This window comes from Hirundo rustica, chromosome 1 (assembly GCF_015227805.2).
Source record: "Hirundo rustica isolate bHirRus1 chromosome 1, bHirRus1.pri.v3, whole genome shotgun sequence".
Classification (NCBI taxonomy): domain Eukaryota; kingdom Metazoa; phylum Chordata; class Aves; order Passeriformes; family Hirundinidae; genus Hirundo; species Hirundo rustica.
In genome coordinates this window covers 138,379,621-138,397,455 of record NC_053450.1, presented here as the reverse complement: position 1 = coordinate 138,397,455, position 17,835 = coordinate 138,379,621, and the positions used below count along the sequence as shown (strand labels likewise).

Sequence of the window (17,835 nt, the reverse complement as noted above, 5' to 3'; positions counted from 1 at the left end):
AGATGTAGCCAATACATAGCCAAGCAATCCATGAAGTTATCATTCTGTGCTACTTCCTGTCCTTCACCTGGAATTTATTGCCTCAGTGGTAGACAAATCAGCTTGCTTTACTTTCCTCCAACCCAGTTTTAGTGCAGTGGTGCAATCAGGTGTTGTCTCTCAAGAAGCAGGACAGTCATTATGTCTAACGAAATCCTCATTCCAAAACCAAAATCCCCAAAGCTCTCCCTCAGTTCCGGCTATTCTTAGGGCCTTAGCTCAGTAGGCACTTCCCTGTTTCACTCTGAACTTCACTAGGACTTCCAGCTTTCCCACAGGACCAGAACCACTCCAGTGTGAGCATCCTAAGTAAAACCCGTATCTGGAATCCATGAGTAGTGTCCATTAAACTAAACAAAGTATCAACACTAAAGTTAATCACTCTGCTTGATAACTGATGGAGCTCTAGTCAACATATTCAATAGCTCTTAAGGCAGATTCATCCTAAAGAAGGTATCTAAAATGGAATAGGACCTTAAATATTAACTAATTTTTCTCTGGACCAAGACCAAAGTCTGGAGTTGTTAGCTCATGTATTTACATTGACATCTAAGTCTGTGAGCTAAGTTTATTACCCCATTTCTCCACATGAATGCCCAGGCTAGGCTAGGTCTGGCAGGCACTATCCCTGCAGACCGAACACTAGCAGAACCAGGCACACGAAAAAACACAGCCACCTTGTCTATTTTTCAATGGCTGCAGGAACAGGCATATCTCCAGTGATATCTCTATGACCAGAACATTCTGCCTATGAATGGAAAATGATTTTGCGGAATGTCACAAATGCGGATTTTTTGGTTCATCCAACTTCTTAACTATTTTATCAGGAACTGGCATCTCTGCCACGTCAAATAAAATCTGGAAAATTTATTTAGTTCTTGAAAGAGTTGCTGCAAATGCAGCAGAGGAGCAGACTCCAAGTACTAGATCATAAGATAATAATGGCCCTGATCCCTGCACTTATTTATTTTTATTGTCATACTTTAATGTGAATAGTTGCTTTTCTCAGTGTGAATAGTTTCTTAGATTGCAAATCTGAGATACCTATTTATTTCTAGTCACTACACTTTTGTTTTTTAAACAAGAGATGATGGCTAGCAAGCCAGCTTAAACAAAGAAAAATCTATAAATCATACTTTGAAATATGAGGAAAATTTTCTGATTGTTTTTTCTGTTTGAAATACTGAAGTCTTATAAATACTTCCTTTAACCTATTAGAGTCCTGCTTCATACACTTAAAGAATATAATATTTCCTGGGTTTAAATCAGATAATGCATTTAGCAAACATTACCTGCTCCATTTGCATCTTCTATTTTCTAAAATCTTAAATAAAAGATGCAGTAACCTAGGACCCTGCACATACTGTGAGAGCTGAGATGAAGAACAGGAATAAGTCAAAGACATAGCCAACTGTGAAACCTCTTAGTCTCTTCTGAGAGCAATTACCCTTGTAGAAAAGCAGTGCAAAGAGAAAGATTTAGAAATAGCTTCTAACCAGTTGTTTATTACATGATCCACTTTTCAAATTAACATTCCAATGCTTTAAGACAGTCTGAAATTATGTCACTACAACCTAGCCACAATTTTCAGGTCCTTACTGAAAATGATGCAAAAATGAGATTCTTTTTGCTCTTATTACAGAATGTCAAGTTAATTGAGCAAGTTTAAGTGAATTTAAATTTATTTTTGTCTCACATAAACTATGTTTTCTTGGGATAACAGTGAAAATTGCCTATAAATCAGTCATTATCGCTGATTATTTCAATTGATTTTTGTATGGACATTCTAGTACTGCTGCCTTCCAATGCAATCAAAAGATAATTATGTCATCAGCAGACAATCTCACTCCTGTCTTGAGTCCATAAACCAGTATGTCCTCTGTATGCCAGCTTAAATATCCTCATCATTCTCAAATAACTTCATATAAATTAAGAGAACAACATGGAATAGCCTTGAAGCTCCTTTCTTTCTCCGGAACTCTTCTTTCATCTTTTTTTCTGCCCAACTCCTTAAATATGGATCCCCTTTCCCTGTGTTGTCCTGACAGTGCAAGCATTACCACACTATTAAAAAACTTGGCTTTATATAATAAGAGAGTTAAAAAGAGATAGCAGGTCCAATTTAATTTTCAGTTCCTGCAGATAAAGATATATGTGCCATATGAAAATAATACATTATATGACAGACCAATTAAGTCAAGGCCTTTGAATTTGCCCACTGTTTTATCTGTGTGCCTGTGTATATTTGTCAAAAAAAATTATGAGGAAGTTCCACCTGAATATGAGGAAAAGCTCTTTACTCTGCAGGTGATCAAGCACTGAGACAGATTGTCCAGAAAGGGTTGTGGAGTCTCTCTCACTGGAGAGATTCAAGAACCACCTGGACACAATCCTCTGCAATGTGCTCTGAGATGGCCCTGCTTGAGCAGGGAAGTTGGACCAGGTGACCACTGCAGCCCCTTCCAACCTGACCCACTCTGTGGTTCTGTGAGTATGAACAGTCTTTCCACATGGCTGATCAGTATCCAGCCTCCAGAACAACAACAGACAAATGTTTCTGATAAATGCATGAAACTAGTCCCCAAAGTCAGATTTCTTCCATCTGTTACAGGGTTTCTATTTCCCTAAAGTACCACGGTTTAGATATCCTCAAGTTTTTATGTTCTTCCTAACAATAGTAGCTATTTTTACTGTCCACATAAACGCCTAATCCTTCTACACTTCATTCTTAGTCAGACATACTACAGCACAGGTACAATTGTCAAGTGTACTGTATAAGGAACTACTCCTTAGATTTTATTTATTTATGTAAATAGTTTAAATGTGTTACTCAATTCAACACAATAACCCTTCATTCTTATATTACAACTTTAGTTAACAGATGCCTCGGCTTGATGTTTTTTACCTTCCTTTATAAGTCACTGTACATCTGATTTACTTCCTTTCTAAGCTGTCTTAATTATTTTTTCCATACCGCTTTTCCAGACATGTATGTTTCCTGTCTCAGAGTCCCTCTGTGACTGTTAAACCTTTCTCAGATTTGATGTACCTAACGTGGAAAACCGTAATCAATTCTAGAACACTACTGACTTATTCCAGTGACATTGTAACTTTCAGGGTATTTATTTTTACCCAGTTTCCTCAGTGAAGATCTTCACTAAGTTATCCACATATGGTAAACAGTTTGTTTTCTCAGTCAATCACAATTAATTTAGATTTACTACTGAAGAGTATATTGGTCCAAGTATTCCTTACAGGATAAATTATACTGCTTTCATAAACAATGAATTTTATTTGTCATGGTGCTACCAGTTCACGCAAGTGCAGAAGACCTTTGAGAAGGTTTTACCAGTCTTCTTTAGCGATAACAAAATTATTTTAATCTCACCAGAATATTTTTATTTGTCTACATTATTGCTAATTTCAAAATTATAATGAACATGTTAAATAACATCAGACCTAGGATCTATTCTTGGAGAATCCAAGCTGTGACAAGCTGAATTGAGGAGATTTTTGTGTGTGATTCTAAATGTCTGAGATGCATAGTGAAATCCTTCATCCCATGAGAAACAGACTAAAGAAAAATGGACTTAATCGAAACCACATGAGAGACAGTAGTTACACAACCATTATCTGAGCTGTAATAGCAGGACACTTCCCATTCAGAAGGCAAAGATGGTCTGACTTAGGAAGAAGTACTGGTGAAATATTAAAGACACTCCTAAGATTTTAGCCAGCTGTGAAAATCTGCATGAATTAAAATGAATGCTTCCTCCTGTCAGTTTCACGGGAACACACTTTATCTTAAAAACCTCAGATATTTTTTCCTACCTCTCTCATTAAAAAGTTATTAAAAAAAAAAAAAAAAAGCTGTTCAATGACTTCAATTACTTTATTCACTGGCACGTATGAAAACATTCTTTATAGCAAGTATTTATACCATACAATATCTATTTACTATATTCTATACATACTATATAGTATAATATATAAATCCCACATATATTTCCATATATAAGAATCAGAATACATTCAGAATCCTAGGAGGGTTTGGTTAGAAGGGCCCTCAAAGGTCATCTCATTCCAATCCCGCTGCCATGGTCAAGGACACCCTGCACTAGATGAGGTTGCTCAAAACCCCCATCGAAGCAGACCTCGAACACTTCCAGTGACGGATCCACAACTTCGCTGGGACACTTGTTCCAATGTCTCACCACCCTCTGAGGGACTAGCTAACCTAAAAACCTACCCTCTTACAGTTTAAAGCCATTCCCCCATGCCCTATGCCTACATGCCCTCATAAAAAGCCTCTCTCCAGCTCTCTTGTAGGCCCGTTGTAGGTACTGGAAGGTGCTCTGGGGTGTCCCCAGAGCCTTCTCTTCTCCAGGCTGAAAACCAACAATTCTCTCAGCCTGTCTGCATAAGGACAGGTGCTGCAGTCCTCTGATCATGCCCTTCCTCTATCTGAAGGTAACAAAATATCCCCACTGAAAACCAGTTTTCATTTTGCTAGCCTAAAGAATTCTTTTTTCTCCAAAAAATGATTCGTTATTTCCCACAAAGACTCAGAATATGCTGAGTTGGAAAGGACCCATCAGGATCATCGAGTCCAACTCCTGCCCTGCACAGCACCATCCCCAGAAGTCACACCACGTGCCTGAGAGTGTTGTCCAAAAGCTTCTTGAACTCCGTGGGCCTTGGTGCTGTGACCACTTCCCTGGGGAGCTGTTCCAGTGCTCAACCACCCTCTGGGTGAAAAACCTATTCCAAATAACCAATCTAAATCTCCCTTGACACACCTTGAGGCCATTCCCTCAGGTCCTGTCACTGGTCACCACAGAGCAGAGATCAGTGCCTGACCCTCCACTTCTCCCTGTGAGGACCAGGAGGGTTCCGCTTGGTCTCCTTCAGGCTGAACAAGAGGAGTGACCTCAGCTGCTTCTCACACGGCTTCTTCTCCAGGCCTTTCACCATCCTCATGGCCCTCCTTTGGACACTCCAACAGTTTAATGTCTTTTTTATATTGTAACACCCAAAACTGTCCCCAGCACTCGAGGTGAGGCTGCCCCAGTGCAGAGCAGAGGGGGACAATCCCCTCCCTTGCCTGGCTGCCCATGCTGTGCCTGATGATCCCAGGACAGGGTTGGTCCTCCTGGCTGCCAGGGCACTGCTGGCTCATGTTCAACTTGCCTTGGACCAGGAGCCCCAGGTCCCTCTCCTGTGCATACATCCAGGGTTGTCCTGTCCCTGAAACTTGACCTTGTTAAATTTCACATGTCTAGTAATTGCCCGATCCTCCAGTTATTTCTGCAGGGCCTCTTTTAATTTCAATAACTACACAAATATGTATCTAAATTCAACCAGAATGTTTAAAGACTTATCTACATAAAAAAGATATTCAATAATGGGCCTTGAAAACTTTCTGAAGACACATGCTCTTGACTGTAGTGTTCAGATTGCTTTAGAAAGAAAAATCATATCCCAGCAGCATGTTATTCATTGAACAATGTTTTACTAAAAACTGTAAAACATTATATGATTATATGTTATAGTAAAATTTTATAGATTAGTCAAGCTTTTAACAAATAAAAATCCTAAATGGAACACAAAAAGAATGTTTATCCTCATCTCTATTTCAATTAATAATATATATAAAATATAATATTATCTATAATAATATATTTCCCACATATATATTGTCTATTCTAAGGATGCAAAACTGCAACCTTAATCAAAGGATTTCTCATACTGCACGTACTGAAATCTTTCCTTTTTTGATAAAAAAGTTTACCACTGATAATATGTTGTTTATGCATGTACAAGCAAAAGAGCAAGAAGAGACATGGCTAATTAGAGTAGAGTTGAAGACTAAGAAGTATTTTTCAGAAAGTGAAGTTATTTTAAACAGTATAAATAGGTTCTGAAAAATGGCTGTGATGAGACATAGTAAAGGCAACAAAAGAGTTTCTGCAGGCTGTAAAGGGGACTCAGTTTTTTTAAAAAAAAAGACAGTAACCACAAAACACACACACGAATTTATGAGTAAAGAACACCACAACATAAGTAGAGTTTATCTCATTTCCTGGGGTTCTAAGTTTAGCCCTTACTTTTCCAAGACCCGGTAAGTATACAGGCATATGGAAACTGCTTCTATTAATAATTTTCTCTTCAAAGAAATGTATTGGCTGTTTCCTTTTCTGAATTTTTGCTTTAGAAAGATCATCCTCATAAGCGTTTTTTAAGTCCTTCTGAAAACATGGATGACCTCTACTGAACATCCCAGATGAAGCCTCTCCTGTCTTGTACTAAATGGTGCTCATACTTCTTTGTCAATATGGGAAATGTCTCAGATGTGTTAATATCACGTTCATGATTTTGATGGTTATGTCTGCAAGGGTAGCCCTATTGTTTAATTTTAACTGGTATTTTATTAACAGTAAAAAAAGAAATAAAAATACATTTGTTGCAGTTTAAGATAAATACACAAGTAGCAGATTTGCAAACATAAGGACAGCAATGGATACATAAACCCATGTTGGCATTCATTGTGTTAGAGAAATATTAGATAATCAGAAAATGGCAACATGATAAAAATCACAAAAATGAAAGGAAGTTAGAAAAGGAAATGTTGCCTCCATCAATAAATGTGAAAGTAATCTTGCTCACTCTCAATGAACAATAGAAAGCAGATGTCTTTACCTTGCATAAATAACAGACTATCTCATATAGATGATAATTTTGGATAACCAAAAAGATTTTTAAAAGAGTTCTGTACTACAGATGATGCTTCTCTACCAGTTGATCTATATTTTGCTTTGAAATTCCTGTGTACAAAAATCCTAAAACCTTTGAAATATTAATAAATTAGGTGAGGTTTTCCCTCTAATAGCCTAATCACCTGTTACTACTCTTTCAGAGAAAACTTCTGTACCCATTTTTTTATTATTCTCATCTTCAATCCATAGAATTTTAGATTTCCTACCTTTCATGTTACTGTCCCACAAAAATTCCACATCTTACCTGAACTGTTTGTTGTTTTTTTTTTTTTCTTTTTCCATATTATCTATCTAGATTTAAAAAAAAAATGTTTTTCTTCTACCATCTATATTTTCTTATGGCAGGTCTTTCCTTAGTGCATTTTCTTGCTTCCCAGTTCACATGTAAAAATACTGGTACAGTTATCTGCTGAATGCATCCACCCACTGCTGACACCAGTTCCTAAACTCCCAGTTTCTGGTATGAAATAGTGTGAGGGGCCCTTCAGTGCAGGATATTCTCTGTCTGGGTTTAAATTTTATTTATGTTCATACTGATACACTTCAGCTGTTATTAAACACCACAGTTTTAACATAAATCTTGCAATTGTCAAGATTTGCTTTTCTTAAAGGGGTAGATAACCTTATCATGCAGACAGGAAGTTTTCAGTGCGCTCTTTGGTTGTGATTGGAAGAAACTTCAATGTATGCCTTTAAAAATGACAGAATCTTAGAATGATGGTTGGAAGGGTGTGTCTGGTTCCGTCCCCAGTTCTGCACCACCACAGAAGGTGACCTTGATGATCATCTAGTTCCAGCCCTCCTGCCGTGGGCAGGGCACACCTTCAACTAGACCAGGTTTCTCACAGCCCCATCCAAACTGGCCTTGAACACCTTCAAGGATGGGGCATCCACAACTTCCCTGGACAACCAGTTCCAGTGCCTCACCACCCAGTAAAGAATTTTTTTCCCAATATCTAATCTAAACATACTCTCTTCCAATTCAAACCCATTCCCCCTTGTCCTGCCACTATATGCCCTCGAAAATAGTCATGCTCCGCCCTTTCTGAAAGTTCTAATCTGGTACGTGGAAGGCTGGGGAAAACAAAAACAAAAACAAAAACGAAAAAAAACCACAAAGAAACAAACAAACAAAAAAAACCAACCCACAACAACAACACTTACTTTGAATGTCTACAGACAGGTGACCCTCGGTGCACCGGTAAGCGCCGAGGGGCCAGACCCACCAGGAGCCGGGGCACGGCCCGAGGGCTCCGACCGCTAACGCACCGCCCGCCCGATACCGCCGATGCTGCCCCGGCACCGCCACCACCCGGGAGCTGTACCCGGTGATTTGTGAGGGCAACTGCCCCGGGCCCGGGTGCCCTCAGCGCGCCGCCGCTCCCCGCCCTCGCTCCGCGGCCGGCGCAGCGCAGCGCAGCGCAGCGCCCCCCGCGCCGCCCGGGGGCGATCGCGCAGCGCCGCCCGCGCCGCGCTTCGGCCGTTGCCCGGAGACGGCGGCGGCCAAAGCGCCGGAGGGAGGCCGCGCCCGCCGCCGCGCCTCCTTCCCTCCCCTCTCCCAGTCGTCCCTGGGCAACGGCTTGGAGCGTTTCGTGTGAATTCCCAGAAGGCTTCGGGGAAGCGTTTCGCCGTGAAACAGTCGTATAATCGATTTCTTCACACTTTATCCCGACTCCGAAGTGCTGGTGACACTGCTTTGAGGGAAACTTCAAGTCGTTCATGCTGATGGGCCCTTGATAATGACGGGAAGAGGAATCCGTTATTTCTGCAGACTAAAGGAAAAGGATACTTACCCAAAGACAATTTCTGAAAATTAACAAAAGTGTACAGTCTGTCTGAAAATTGCAAGTTGCTGTGTTCACACCTTCCTTTTGTGAATTTTCTCGATCCTGCATCACTGTCTATTTTCAGATCATTTGAGGGGGGGTGGGAAGTGGAAGGCAACAGTTTTCAGGAGAAATGGGTAGAGTACGGCGCAGGCAAACCTCTGTCAGAGTGCCGTGGGCAGAACATCAGCACAGAGGCACGAGGGGTGACCTCCTCTCTCCTCAGCTCCTAGGCTGGTGACGGGGGAAGCTGTGCCGTGTGGAGAATTGTGCTAGTCTCAGCATAATAACTCATTCCAGTGGTCTCTTTTGCCAGCCAGGGCTGTTTTGGAAGGAATCCTAAGCTGAATTCTGAAATCAAATAACATTTTCTACTTGAAATGCAGCATAATTGCTCTCAGTAGCTGCAGGAGTAACAGAAGACGGGCAAATACAATAATTTTGGGGCCTCAAAGTCAGGTAGTAATAGGTAAAGAAATAACAGGCTGCTATCGTCTCTCTCCTGTGATTCCTTTTAATCACAAATATCATTGCTTTCTCCCCAGATTTCTTCAATGTTACACTGCAAGTATAAATTTAGTTCTATTTTTATAAAACTTATCATTCTGTTGAAATCATGGCAGAAACATGTCCTGGCCTCACACTATGACAAATGTGTACCATCGTAACAGACGAGCTAGTGGGTCATTTTCAGCCATAGGCAAGACACGTGTGAGGGCATCTCTTTCCCCCTTTAACATCATAACTCCTATAGAAAATTTATGGAGATTTATAGTCATCTTCCTTGGAAAGCAACTGCAATGACAAGTCAAGAACAATTTATACTGACTGGTATCTCTGGAGACAGAAGAAATCACACTCTTTTTTTTTTTTTTCACAAGCTTTGTGACTGACTGACTGACTGACTGACTGACTGACTTTCCATAAAACCTGACCAGTGTCTCAGGTTTACAGTGGTTAGTAGAGTCTCACTCTGGCAGGAAAGGAAGCAAAAAACTTTTGGTAGAGGCAAGTCACCAGCTTCCCTAACTTCTTCAGGGACTTTTCTCTAAACAGTCAGGCACCACAGTGATGGGTAGGTGCTATAAATGTAAGAGATGAATGTAAACAGTAAAGGCAAAAATTTGGGTTTAATTCTGTGCTAGGTGTGGCTGGGCTGCAGATGCTTTCCTTCATAGTAGCTTGTAGATTGCCATGTTGTAGGTTTGTAACCAAAACTGTGTTAATAACACTCTTGCTAAGCAGGGCTTGCACAATGTCAAGGCTACCTGTTTCTCACGCTGCCCTGCCAAGGGATCGGCTGGGAGTAGGTGGGAGTTTGGGAAGGGGACACAGCTAGGGGAGCTGACCCCCACTGATTTTATGCCTGATCACATTAGGCTCAGCAATCAAGCTGGGGGCTGGTCTTCCCAAGGCAGTTGTTGGTTGGGGACTGGCTGGGCACGTATTTGCTGGTGGGAGGTGCTAAGCCTTTGCAGATCATTGGCCTTTTTTAAAATTTTTTTCTTCAGTTATTAAGCAGTCTTTATCTTGAGCAATTTGTTGTTTTCTCACTTATCTTTTTCTAATTCTGTCCCACTTGCTGCTGTGGGTGTGGAGATCAAGTCATCAAGAAGTCCACTGGTACTTAGTTGCTGCTTAGGATCTCCTTATCCCAAACACAACAGTATCTATTACTGAGAAAGCTTATCTTTTGCTTGTCATCAATAATGTTAGTTCTTATTGCTATTTCAAACATAATTCTGGCTAACTGCTAGTTGGTTAGATATTTTCCTTATTTCATCTGAATGATCACATAAAAGATATGCAATGATGCAGAGACCGTGTGAAAGAAGAGGGACGTGGTAATCAGGTGCATGTTCACCCTGTATTTCAGTACACGCACGTGGAACAATGGGCTTGGTTGTCCTTGAAGACTTAAGTGGCTTCTACAGGTAGGAAATGCACAGGTAGTCTCAGACTCGTAGCCAGGACTTTTCACAAATTTTGTGAAGAGTGTGAATCTGTTTTGTGAAACAGAAAGGAAGATGGACAGCAGCAGATGACCAGGAGAAAGTCAAGCCTGCAGAGACAGAATGAAGATTTGGTGGTTTTACTTTCATCTCTGTTTGCCATGAGAAGTGGTAATCAAACACTGTGCGACAGACATATAATTGCTGCATTTTTACCTTTGTTTTGGCAAAATTATATACATACATCAAGAAAAATATTTTAAAATTTAATTTTATGAAAATTCTGAATGTGTCCTTAAGTATTAGCTTACTAAGAAGGAAGCAAAGGGAGAGAACAAGTGAGGAGAACAGCTACAAAATGTCATGAAAACTCACAACAGACAATGTATTAGATTATGTAACCTAAAAATGTGTATTCTGTTTCATCCGTTGAAAGCTGGTTTTGGGGAGATGATTTATCCTTCTCTCACCCTTCCAGCAGGGAGGGGGGCACATGCCTTCTGATAGTGGCCCAGCCATTAAAACCAGGTGGGACACTGTTTCCTATCCCTTTCACCACCCCTCCATCCTCCAGGGGGACATCTGATAATGGGCCATTAGGGCCCACCAATGACATGACACATTCCATCATCCCAGTGTGAGATGCTCCACCCAGTGTATGTGTGTGGGGGAGCCAGCTGTTCCTTAGCTAGATAAAAACTAGACTTTCTACAGGACCATCTCTACTCCCCAGAACCACATCTATTACTCCAGGAGGACTTATTTGGACTGCTTCCAACAACCTGACTGTCGCTGTGCCTTGTCGCTTCACACAGACCACAGGCTAGCTCAGGGGCACTGCGGCTGGCGTTCAGTGGGTCGGGGTAGCAAGGCACACAAGCCACCTCCTCCCCGTGGGCACTAGGTTCCCCACCAGGCGACAGGACAGAAGATGTAGACACGACTACGGCGGCGAGAAAGAAGCCAACTCTCTGGCACAGTGCTGAAGGTGTTTATTGAGGGAGTCAACGGGTGGAGCTCTACCTCGGGTGGCAGCTGTGCTCAGAGAGCCCCGAGTAGAGCTGTGCAGGGACTTTTAACCAGGGGAGGGTTCAGGGGAGGTGACAACAGGTCAGCCAATGGGAAAGCGAGGGGGTGTAACTGAGGGTGTTAACCATAAGATGGGGGCCCAATCCCAAGAGGGAGGGAGGAGACTGCTCAGGCACCCACCAATCACTCGTCGCCCTCCCTGGATCTTTCCAGAACCCAGGGAAGGGCCCTGAAGTGACGGACAGGGCGCCCAAGGGGAGAGAGAGGGGATTGACAACTGGGGTAGAGGGGGTAGGGGTGATTGACATTTAACGAACTGTTATATAATAAACCTGGGGACAAAACCATTTGGGGACAATTAAGGGGTACAAGGAACAAACCAATTTACATATAATTATTAAAACATACATAAAACTCATCAATAATCCAATAAACTTGAAAACACGCCGCTACATCTCCCCCTTTTTTGTTTTTAAGATGAGGTGAACTGAAAGGGAGGAGGGAGATATTCAGAGTTCGGATAACTGGAGGCGAACCATTCGTGCTGGGTAGGATACCCCAGTCCATGATCTTCCAAATCGGGGTTCCTACCCTCATCGTCCTCCATCCTGTCCATCTCCATTTCTTCTTCTTCCTGTTCCTCCGATTCTACGGTAACTCGGTTGACTGAGGGGGAGCGCGAAGTGGAAATCAAATTTAAAATCATCCTTTTGAGGAGTCCAAATGAAATCACAGTCAGTAATAAGATAAACAAACACAATAGCAAGGTCTTTAAGGTGGATGAAACCCAGCCTGTGAGTCCCCAGTTTCCAAAAAGTTCGTCCAGCCAGCCGCCTGTCTCCCGTTTGATGTTTGTGATCATTTCTTTCATCCGCTGGATGGTGGCGTGGATGTTTTCCGCCTTGGACGACAAGTTGAAACAGCAGAGACCCTCAAACTCTTCGCATCGGTGGCCATGTAATATAATAGGAGGAGGTAATCAATGGCCGCCCGATTTTGAAGAGTTGCCTGTCTCGATGTTTCCTCCTCACCCAGGAGGTTTGTCAAGGCATCAGTCGTCAAATTAGCTTGTTTAGCTACCCAGCACTCTAGGTGGGCCAATTCACCTAGAGCTTTAGCAATTGCCACCCAAGGTAAGAAGATGGTGACAGCAACTCCTTTTGCTTTTGACCAATGCACAATTTCGTGATCACAGTCTGGGTCAATTGCACTGAGATCCCTCTTTTGGATTGCCGAATTCCAAGACAATTTGCGCTGCCAATTTGCTACAGAAGTTTTGTTGGGTGTAAACAAGCTCAACTGGCCTAACGTGCACGGACCTCCTGTGTGGAGAGGGGGGATGCCTGCCCACGCTCGGTCACCGCAGATCATAAAAACTCCCTTCGGGAGTTTGAGGGGCTTATGTCTGGTGGTGGTAGGAATGTGCACCTCTATGGTGTCCCGGCACCAGTTGTCCGGCATTAAACGATGGGGACGGATTTGATGGTAAAGTTTGTCCTGTCCCTTTGGGGGGGTGTAAATGAACTTAACACAAAAAGAGGCATTAACTGAACCAAGAAGCTCTAATTCCGTAGGGTAGGAAACCAATTGGGGAAGGGAATGCTCAAAACAGTGCCAAACAGAAAAGGGGTTCTTGATAGGGCCTCTCAAAGTATAAGGGTGGGGCCGGACCTGGTTGGCGGTTTGTAAATATCTGAGGAGTTCCGCGGGGAACTCCTCGGGCTTGAAGGGGATCCCCACGAGACAGGTAGAGAGAGGGTCATCCACTGATGCAGCCACGAGGCAGATGTGATCCTGGCCCATGGACCTGGCCAGCGTCGCCCACACGTTGGCCTTCGGCTGCGGAATGATCCATCCAGCGGCGTGGGGACAGAGGCTGCTGACGACTAGGTAGACCCCAAGGAGAAGATGGAAATCCCTCAGGGGAGGAAGCTGTGCTCTGGCGGGAATCATCTTAAACTGAAAGAAACTGAAGAACATATATTAATTGATATCTGCAACATCAGGGGGAAAAGGGAGCTCTTCCCATTGATCGTCATCCCTCCTTCTGCGCCTCCATGCTGCTTCTGTCACCTGGACAGATTTTTTTCCATGGGACCCAGAGACCTTCGGGACGTAGGGTCTCACCCATTTTGATGGTACCCACTTAGGCCCAGTGGGGGTGGAAACGCAAGCGTATCCACGACCCCACGTGACCAGCTCGTGAGGCCTTTCCGTCCGCCCTGTCTCTGGATCCCTGACCATGACCGGCGGCTTTTCCCTTTGATGGAACTGAGGGTTTGCACCAAAGTGCCGCACGACTGGGGGGTTCAATCCCTCGAACGAGCAGTTTAAAAAGTTGATAGTAAACAGTGCCCTGGCCAATCGAATTGAGGGTGGTTCTGTCTTTAACACCTGTTGTTGTTGGTGCAGGACCCGTTTGATGTCTCTGTGGGTCCTTTCGACCACGGCTTGACCTGTGGGGGAATGGGGGATGCCGGTTTTGTGCTCCACCCCCCATTGCTGCAGGAAGCTGCAGAATTCCCTTGAGCGGTACGCCGGACCGTTATCAGTTTTAAGCTCCTTCGGGATCCCCATGAAGGAGAAGGCCTGGATGAGGTGTTTGATGGCATCCAAGGACTTCTCCCCTGTGTGGGCGGAGGCAAAGACTGTCCTAGAGAAAGTGTCCACAGATACATGTACGAATTTAGAACGGCCGAATTCCGGGAAGTGGGTGACATCCGTTTGCCACACCTCGCAGCTCCTAAGGCCCCTGGGGTTTACTCCCGCACTCAAGGTGGGCAGCGCATATTTGGAGCAGGACGGACACGCGGCCACAATCGCCTTGGCCTGTTCCCGGGTAAGGTGGAACCGGCAAACAAGGCCAGGTGCATTCTGGTGGAAGAGTTGGTGGCTGAGTTTCGCCTGCTCAAAAACATTCGGCAGGGGGGCCATTGCAACAGGGGCAGCGAGAGCTTCAGCTCTCCTGTTACCATCCGCAATGAACCCAGGCAACTCGGTGTGCGATCTCGTGTGCATAACATAAAAGGGATGCTCTCGGTGGGAGACAAGCTTTATTAGTTTCGAGAGCAGTTCAAAAAGAGCAATGTTGGACACCTCCTGCAAGATAGCTTGCTCTGCCCTGGAAACTACCCCCGCCACATAGGCGGAGTCAGTAACTAAATTGAAGGGTTCAGGGAACTTCTCGAACGCTCTAACGACAGCGGCCAACTCAGCAACTTGAGGTGAGCCTTCCACCTCAGCAATATCTGCCTCCCACTGCTGAGTCTGAGGATCTTTCCAAGTCATGACTGACTTGTGGGATCTTCCGGACGCGTCAGTGAAAACAGTTAGAGCCTCGAGAGGTTTCCTACTCTGAACACTCTTTGCAGAAAGAACGAATTGAACATCCTGATTGAAAATTTTATGGGCAGGCCGATGTATTGAAATTTGTCCTGTAAAGGAATCCAGGGCAAATTGCAGGGCTTCATTTTCTTGAAGCAGATGTTCTAACATTGCTTTCGTAATTTGGCCCGATTTTAATCCAATTGGTATGTGTATGCACTGAAAATCGCACCCGGCCAGATATCTGATCCGCGATCTCGCCTTGCGGATCAACTCAGCTACCAACTCTTGTGGCCGGGTCATCCTTTTGGATCGCTGGTGGCTAAGGAAGACCCACTCTATGATTAAGAGAGGATCATTCCCGCCTCGATCCTTTTTGGTGTTATTGCTCCATTGGAATATTACCCCATGGAGGTGTGGCAATCTTCCCATTACAATAAATTTGAAAGGCAAGCCCGGGTCGCATCTGTGGGCTTGCCTGGTGGACATACAGTCCTGCACCTTCTCCAGTGCTTTCTTCGCCTCTGGGGTAAGGATCCTAGGAGAACTGAGCTCCTCTCCCCCTTTCAATAAATTGAAAAGGGGGGCTAGGTTCTCGGTGGTCAGGCCTAGCCAGGGCCTTACCCAATTCAATGCCCCACACAGCTGATGGAGATCCGCGAGGGTGCTTACCTTTGTTTTGATCTCCAATTTTTGAGGAACAATGGTCCTCTTACTGATCTCAAGTCCGAGGTATCGCCAAGGTGGCATCCGCTGAACCTTCTCTTCTTGCAGCTCGAACCCTGCAGCAATCAATGCATGGATTGTCAGGTCGAGCGCGTGGGACAGAACGTCATCGTTCGGGGCACACACAAGGACATCATCCATGTAATGATGGATGATGGCCTTGTCCGCGGCTGCGCGGACAGGGGACAGCAAGGAAGCTACAAACCACTGGCAGATGACAGGAGAGTTTTTCATCCCTTGTGGGAGAACTCGCCAGTGGTATCGCTTCCTTGGGGCTGCTCGGTTGGTGGTTGGCACCGAGAACGCAAAACGCGGGGCATCGTCAGGGTGGAGGGGAATTTGAAAGAAACAATCTTTAATATCTATGATTGCCAATTGCCAATTTTGGGGTAGCATGGTCGGGGAAGGCATCCCTGGTTGTAAAGATCCCATGTCCTCTATAACGTTGTTAATTTGTCTGAGGTCGTGGAGGAGCCGCCACTTGTCCTTCCCCGGCTTCTTGATCACAAAAACCGGGGAGTTCCAAGGGCTATTTGTTTCAACAATGTGGCCTTTGGCCAGCTGCTCTTCCACGAGCTCTTCGAGCGCCTTTAATTTTTCTTTGGATAGCGGCCACTGCTCTACCCAAACTGGAGAATCTGTTAGCCAATTCAGTTTTTGGGTACGGCGCTCCTCAGTGACCGCTACGGAAAAATCCTGAGAGGGGTTGGGAATGTCAATTGTGACCCCCCATTGGGACATAAGATCTCTCCCAAGCAAGGGTTCCTTATAATTTAAAACGAAAGGGCGAATATTAGCCAATTGCCCTCCCGGTCCCTTAATTTGGACCACGCTTTTCGATTGCTTAGCTAATTGTAAGCCCCCTACACCTTGCACATGTCCGGCTACGTTTTGCAGAGCCCAATGTGACAGCCAGTCCTTGGCGGGCACGACCGTCACATCTGCCCCTGTGTCTAACAGGCCCGTGATTTTGAGGGCCTCCCCACCCACACTAAACTCACAAGCTACCCGGGGTCTTTCTTCTGTGATGGCCTGCACAGGGCAGACCATCACGGTCTCAGATGTTATTTTTTAGTCCCCGGGTAGGAATCATCTGGGCGATGATTTGGCCCTTCACTAAGTAAGTAGGTGGGTGGGCACAGCACAGCCAGAGAACGAGTCTCCCAGGGTTGTTGACCAGCGTGCCTGGGAGGATCTCGATCTCCAGCGGTGTGTGTTTACAGTCCCCGATTACGATGAACTCACCTTCCTCGACTGGCCAGGGGCCCTGCTCTTCGGTATTTACCGATGCTAAGACCCAGTTGGCGGTCCTCAGATGCAGACCCTCGGTGAGCCGCAACCGATATGGGGAATATCTCAAATCTGTAGACAAAATCGGTTTTGAAAGGTCATGGTCAGTGGGAAATGTCACATCCGGTGAAATGGTGTCTCTGTTATTAATCGCATTGGGCAGCATATCATTGGCGCTCTGATGGTCTTTTGCTCCCCCCTTCATTCGGTCCACCCTATTTTTGTCTTGGCGCCGGGTGGACCTGCGCTCCCCACTCAGGTTTTTTGATTGTCCGTTTGCCCTGCTTGACCCTCTCCTCCACCTCCCCCTTTTTTGTTTTTAAAGTTGTCGAAGTCCTTTTTGAGATGACATTGTGTCGCCCAATGTCCCACATCCCCACAGAGGTAGCAGCGCTGTTTGTTCGGGACATATGGTCTCCTCTGTGGGGTTGGCCCCGAAGGTGGTTGGGTGGTGGCCGTTGCAACCTTGGGAGTCTTCTTCTGCTGCGATGTTTCACCAGTCTGTAGCAGGGGAACTTCGATCTGGCAGACTCGCAGCATTTCTGCCAGAGTGGGAGGGGGACCTAAGGGAAGGCTAAGTATCGCAGTTCTACACAGCGAGTTGGCGTTGTTAAACGCCATTTCCCTTAGAATCCCCCTTCTCGCTGACACATCCGGGATTTGAAGCTCGACTGCTCTGGTGAGCCTTTCTACAAAGGCGGTGAAGGACTCCTCCTGCTCCTGGAAGATCTTAAAATATGATGTTTTAGGGCCATCGGGGGCCATCCCGAAAAAGGCTGTCATGGCGTGGTCTCGCACGATATCGAGGGCTTTAGGTGGGATGATGTTCGCCTGATCAACAGGCGCCGTCCAGCGTCCCTCACCCATCAGATG

General features: G+C 44.8%; 1 protein-coding gene across 1 annotated transcript in view; it reads right to left on the bottom strand.

Annotated features, from left to right (window-relative positions):
* ARMC3 (armadillo repeat containing 3) overlaps positions 1–8,121 on the bottom strand; it is a 70,444-nt gene extending 62,323 nt beyond the window's left edge. The window contains exon 1 of the mRNA XM_040069517.1: positions 7,980–8,121. The gene's annotated coding sequence lies outside the window, so the exon portion shown is untranslated. The remainder of the gene's footprint in view (positions 1–7,979) is intronic.
* Between the last annotated feature and the right edge of the window lie 9,714 nt (positions 8,122–17,835).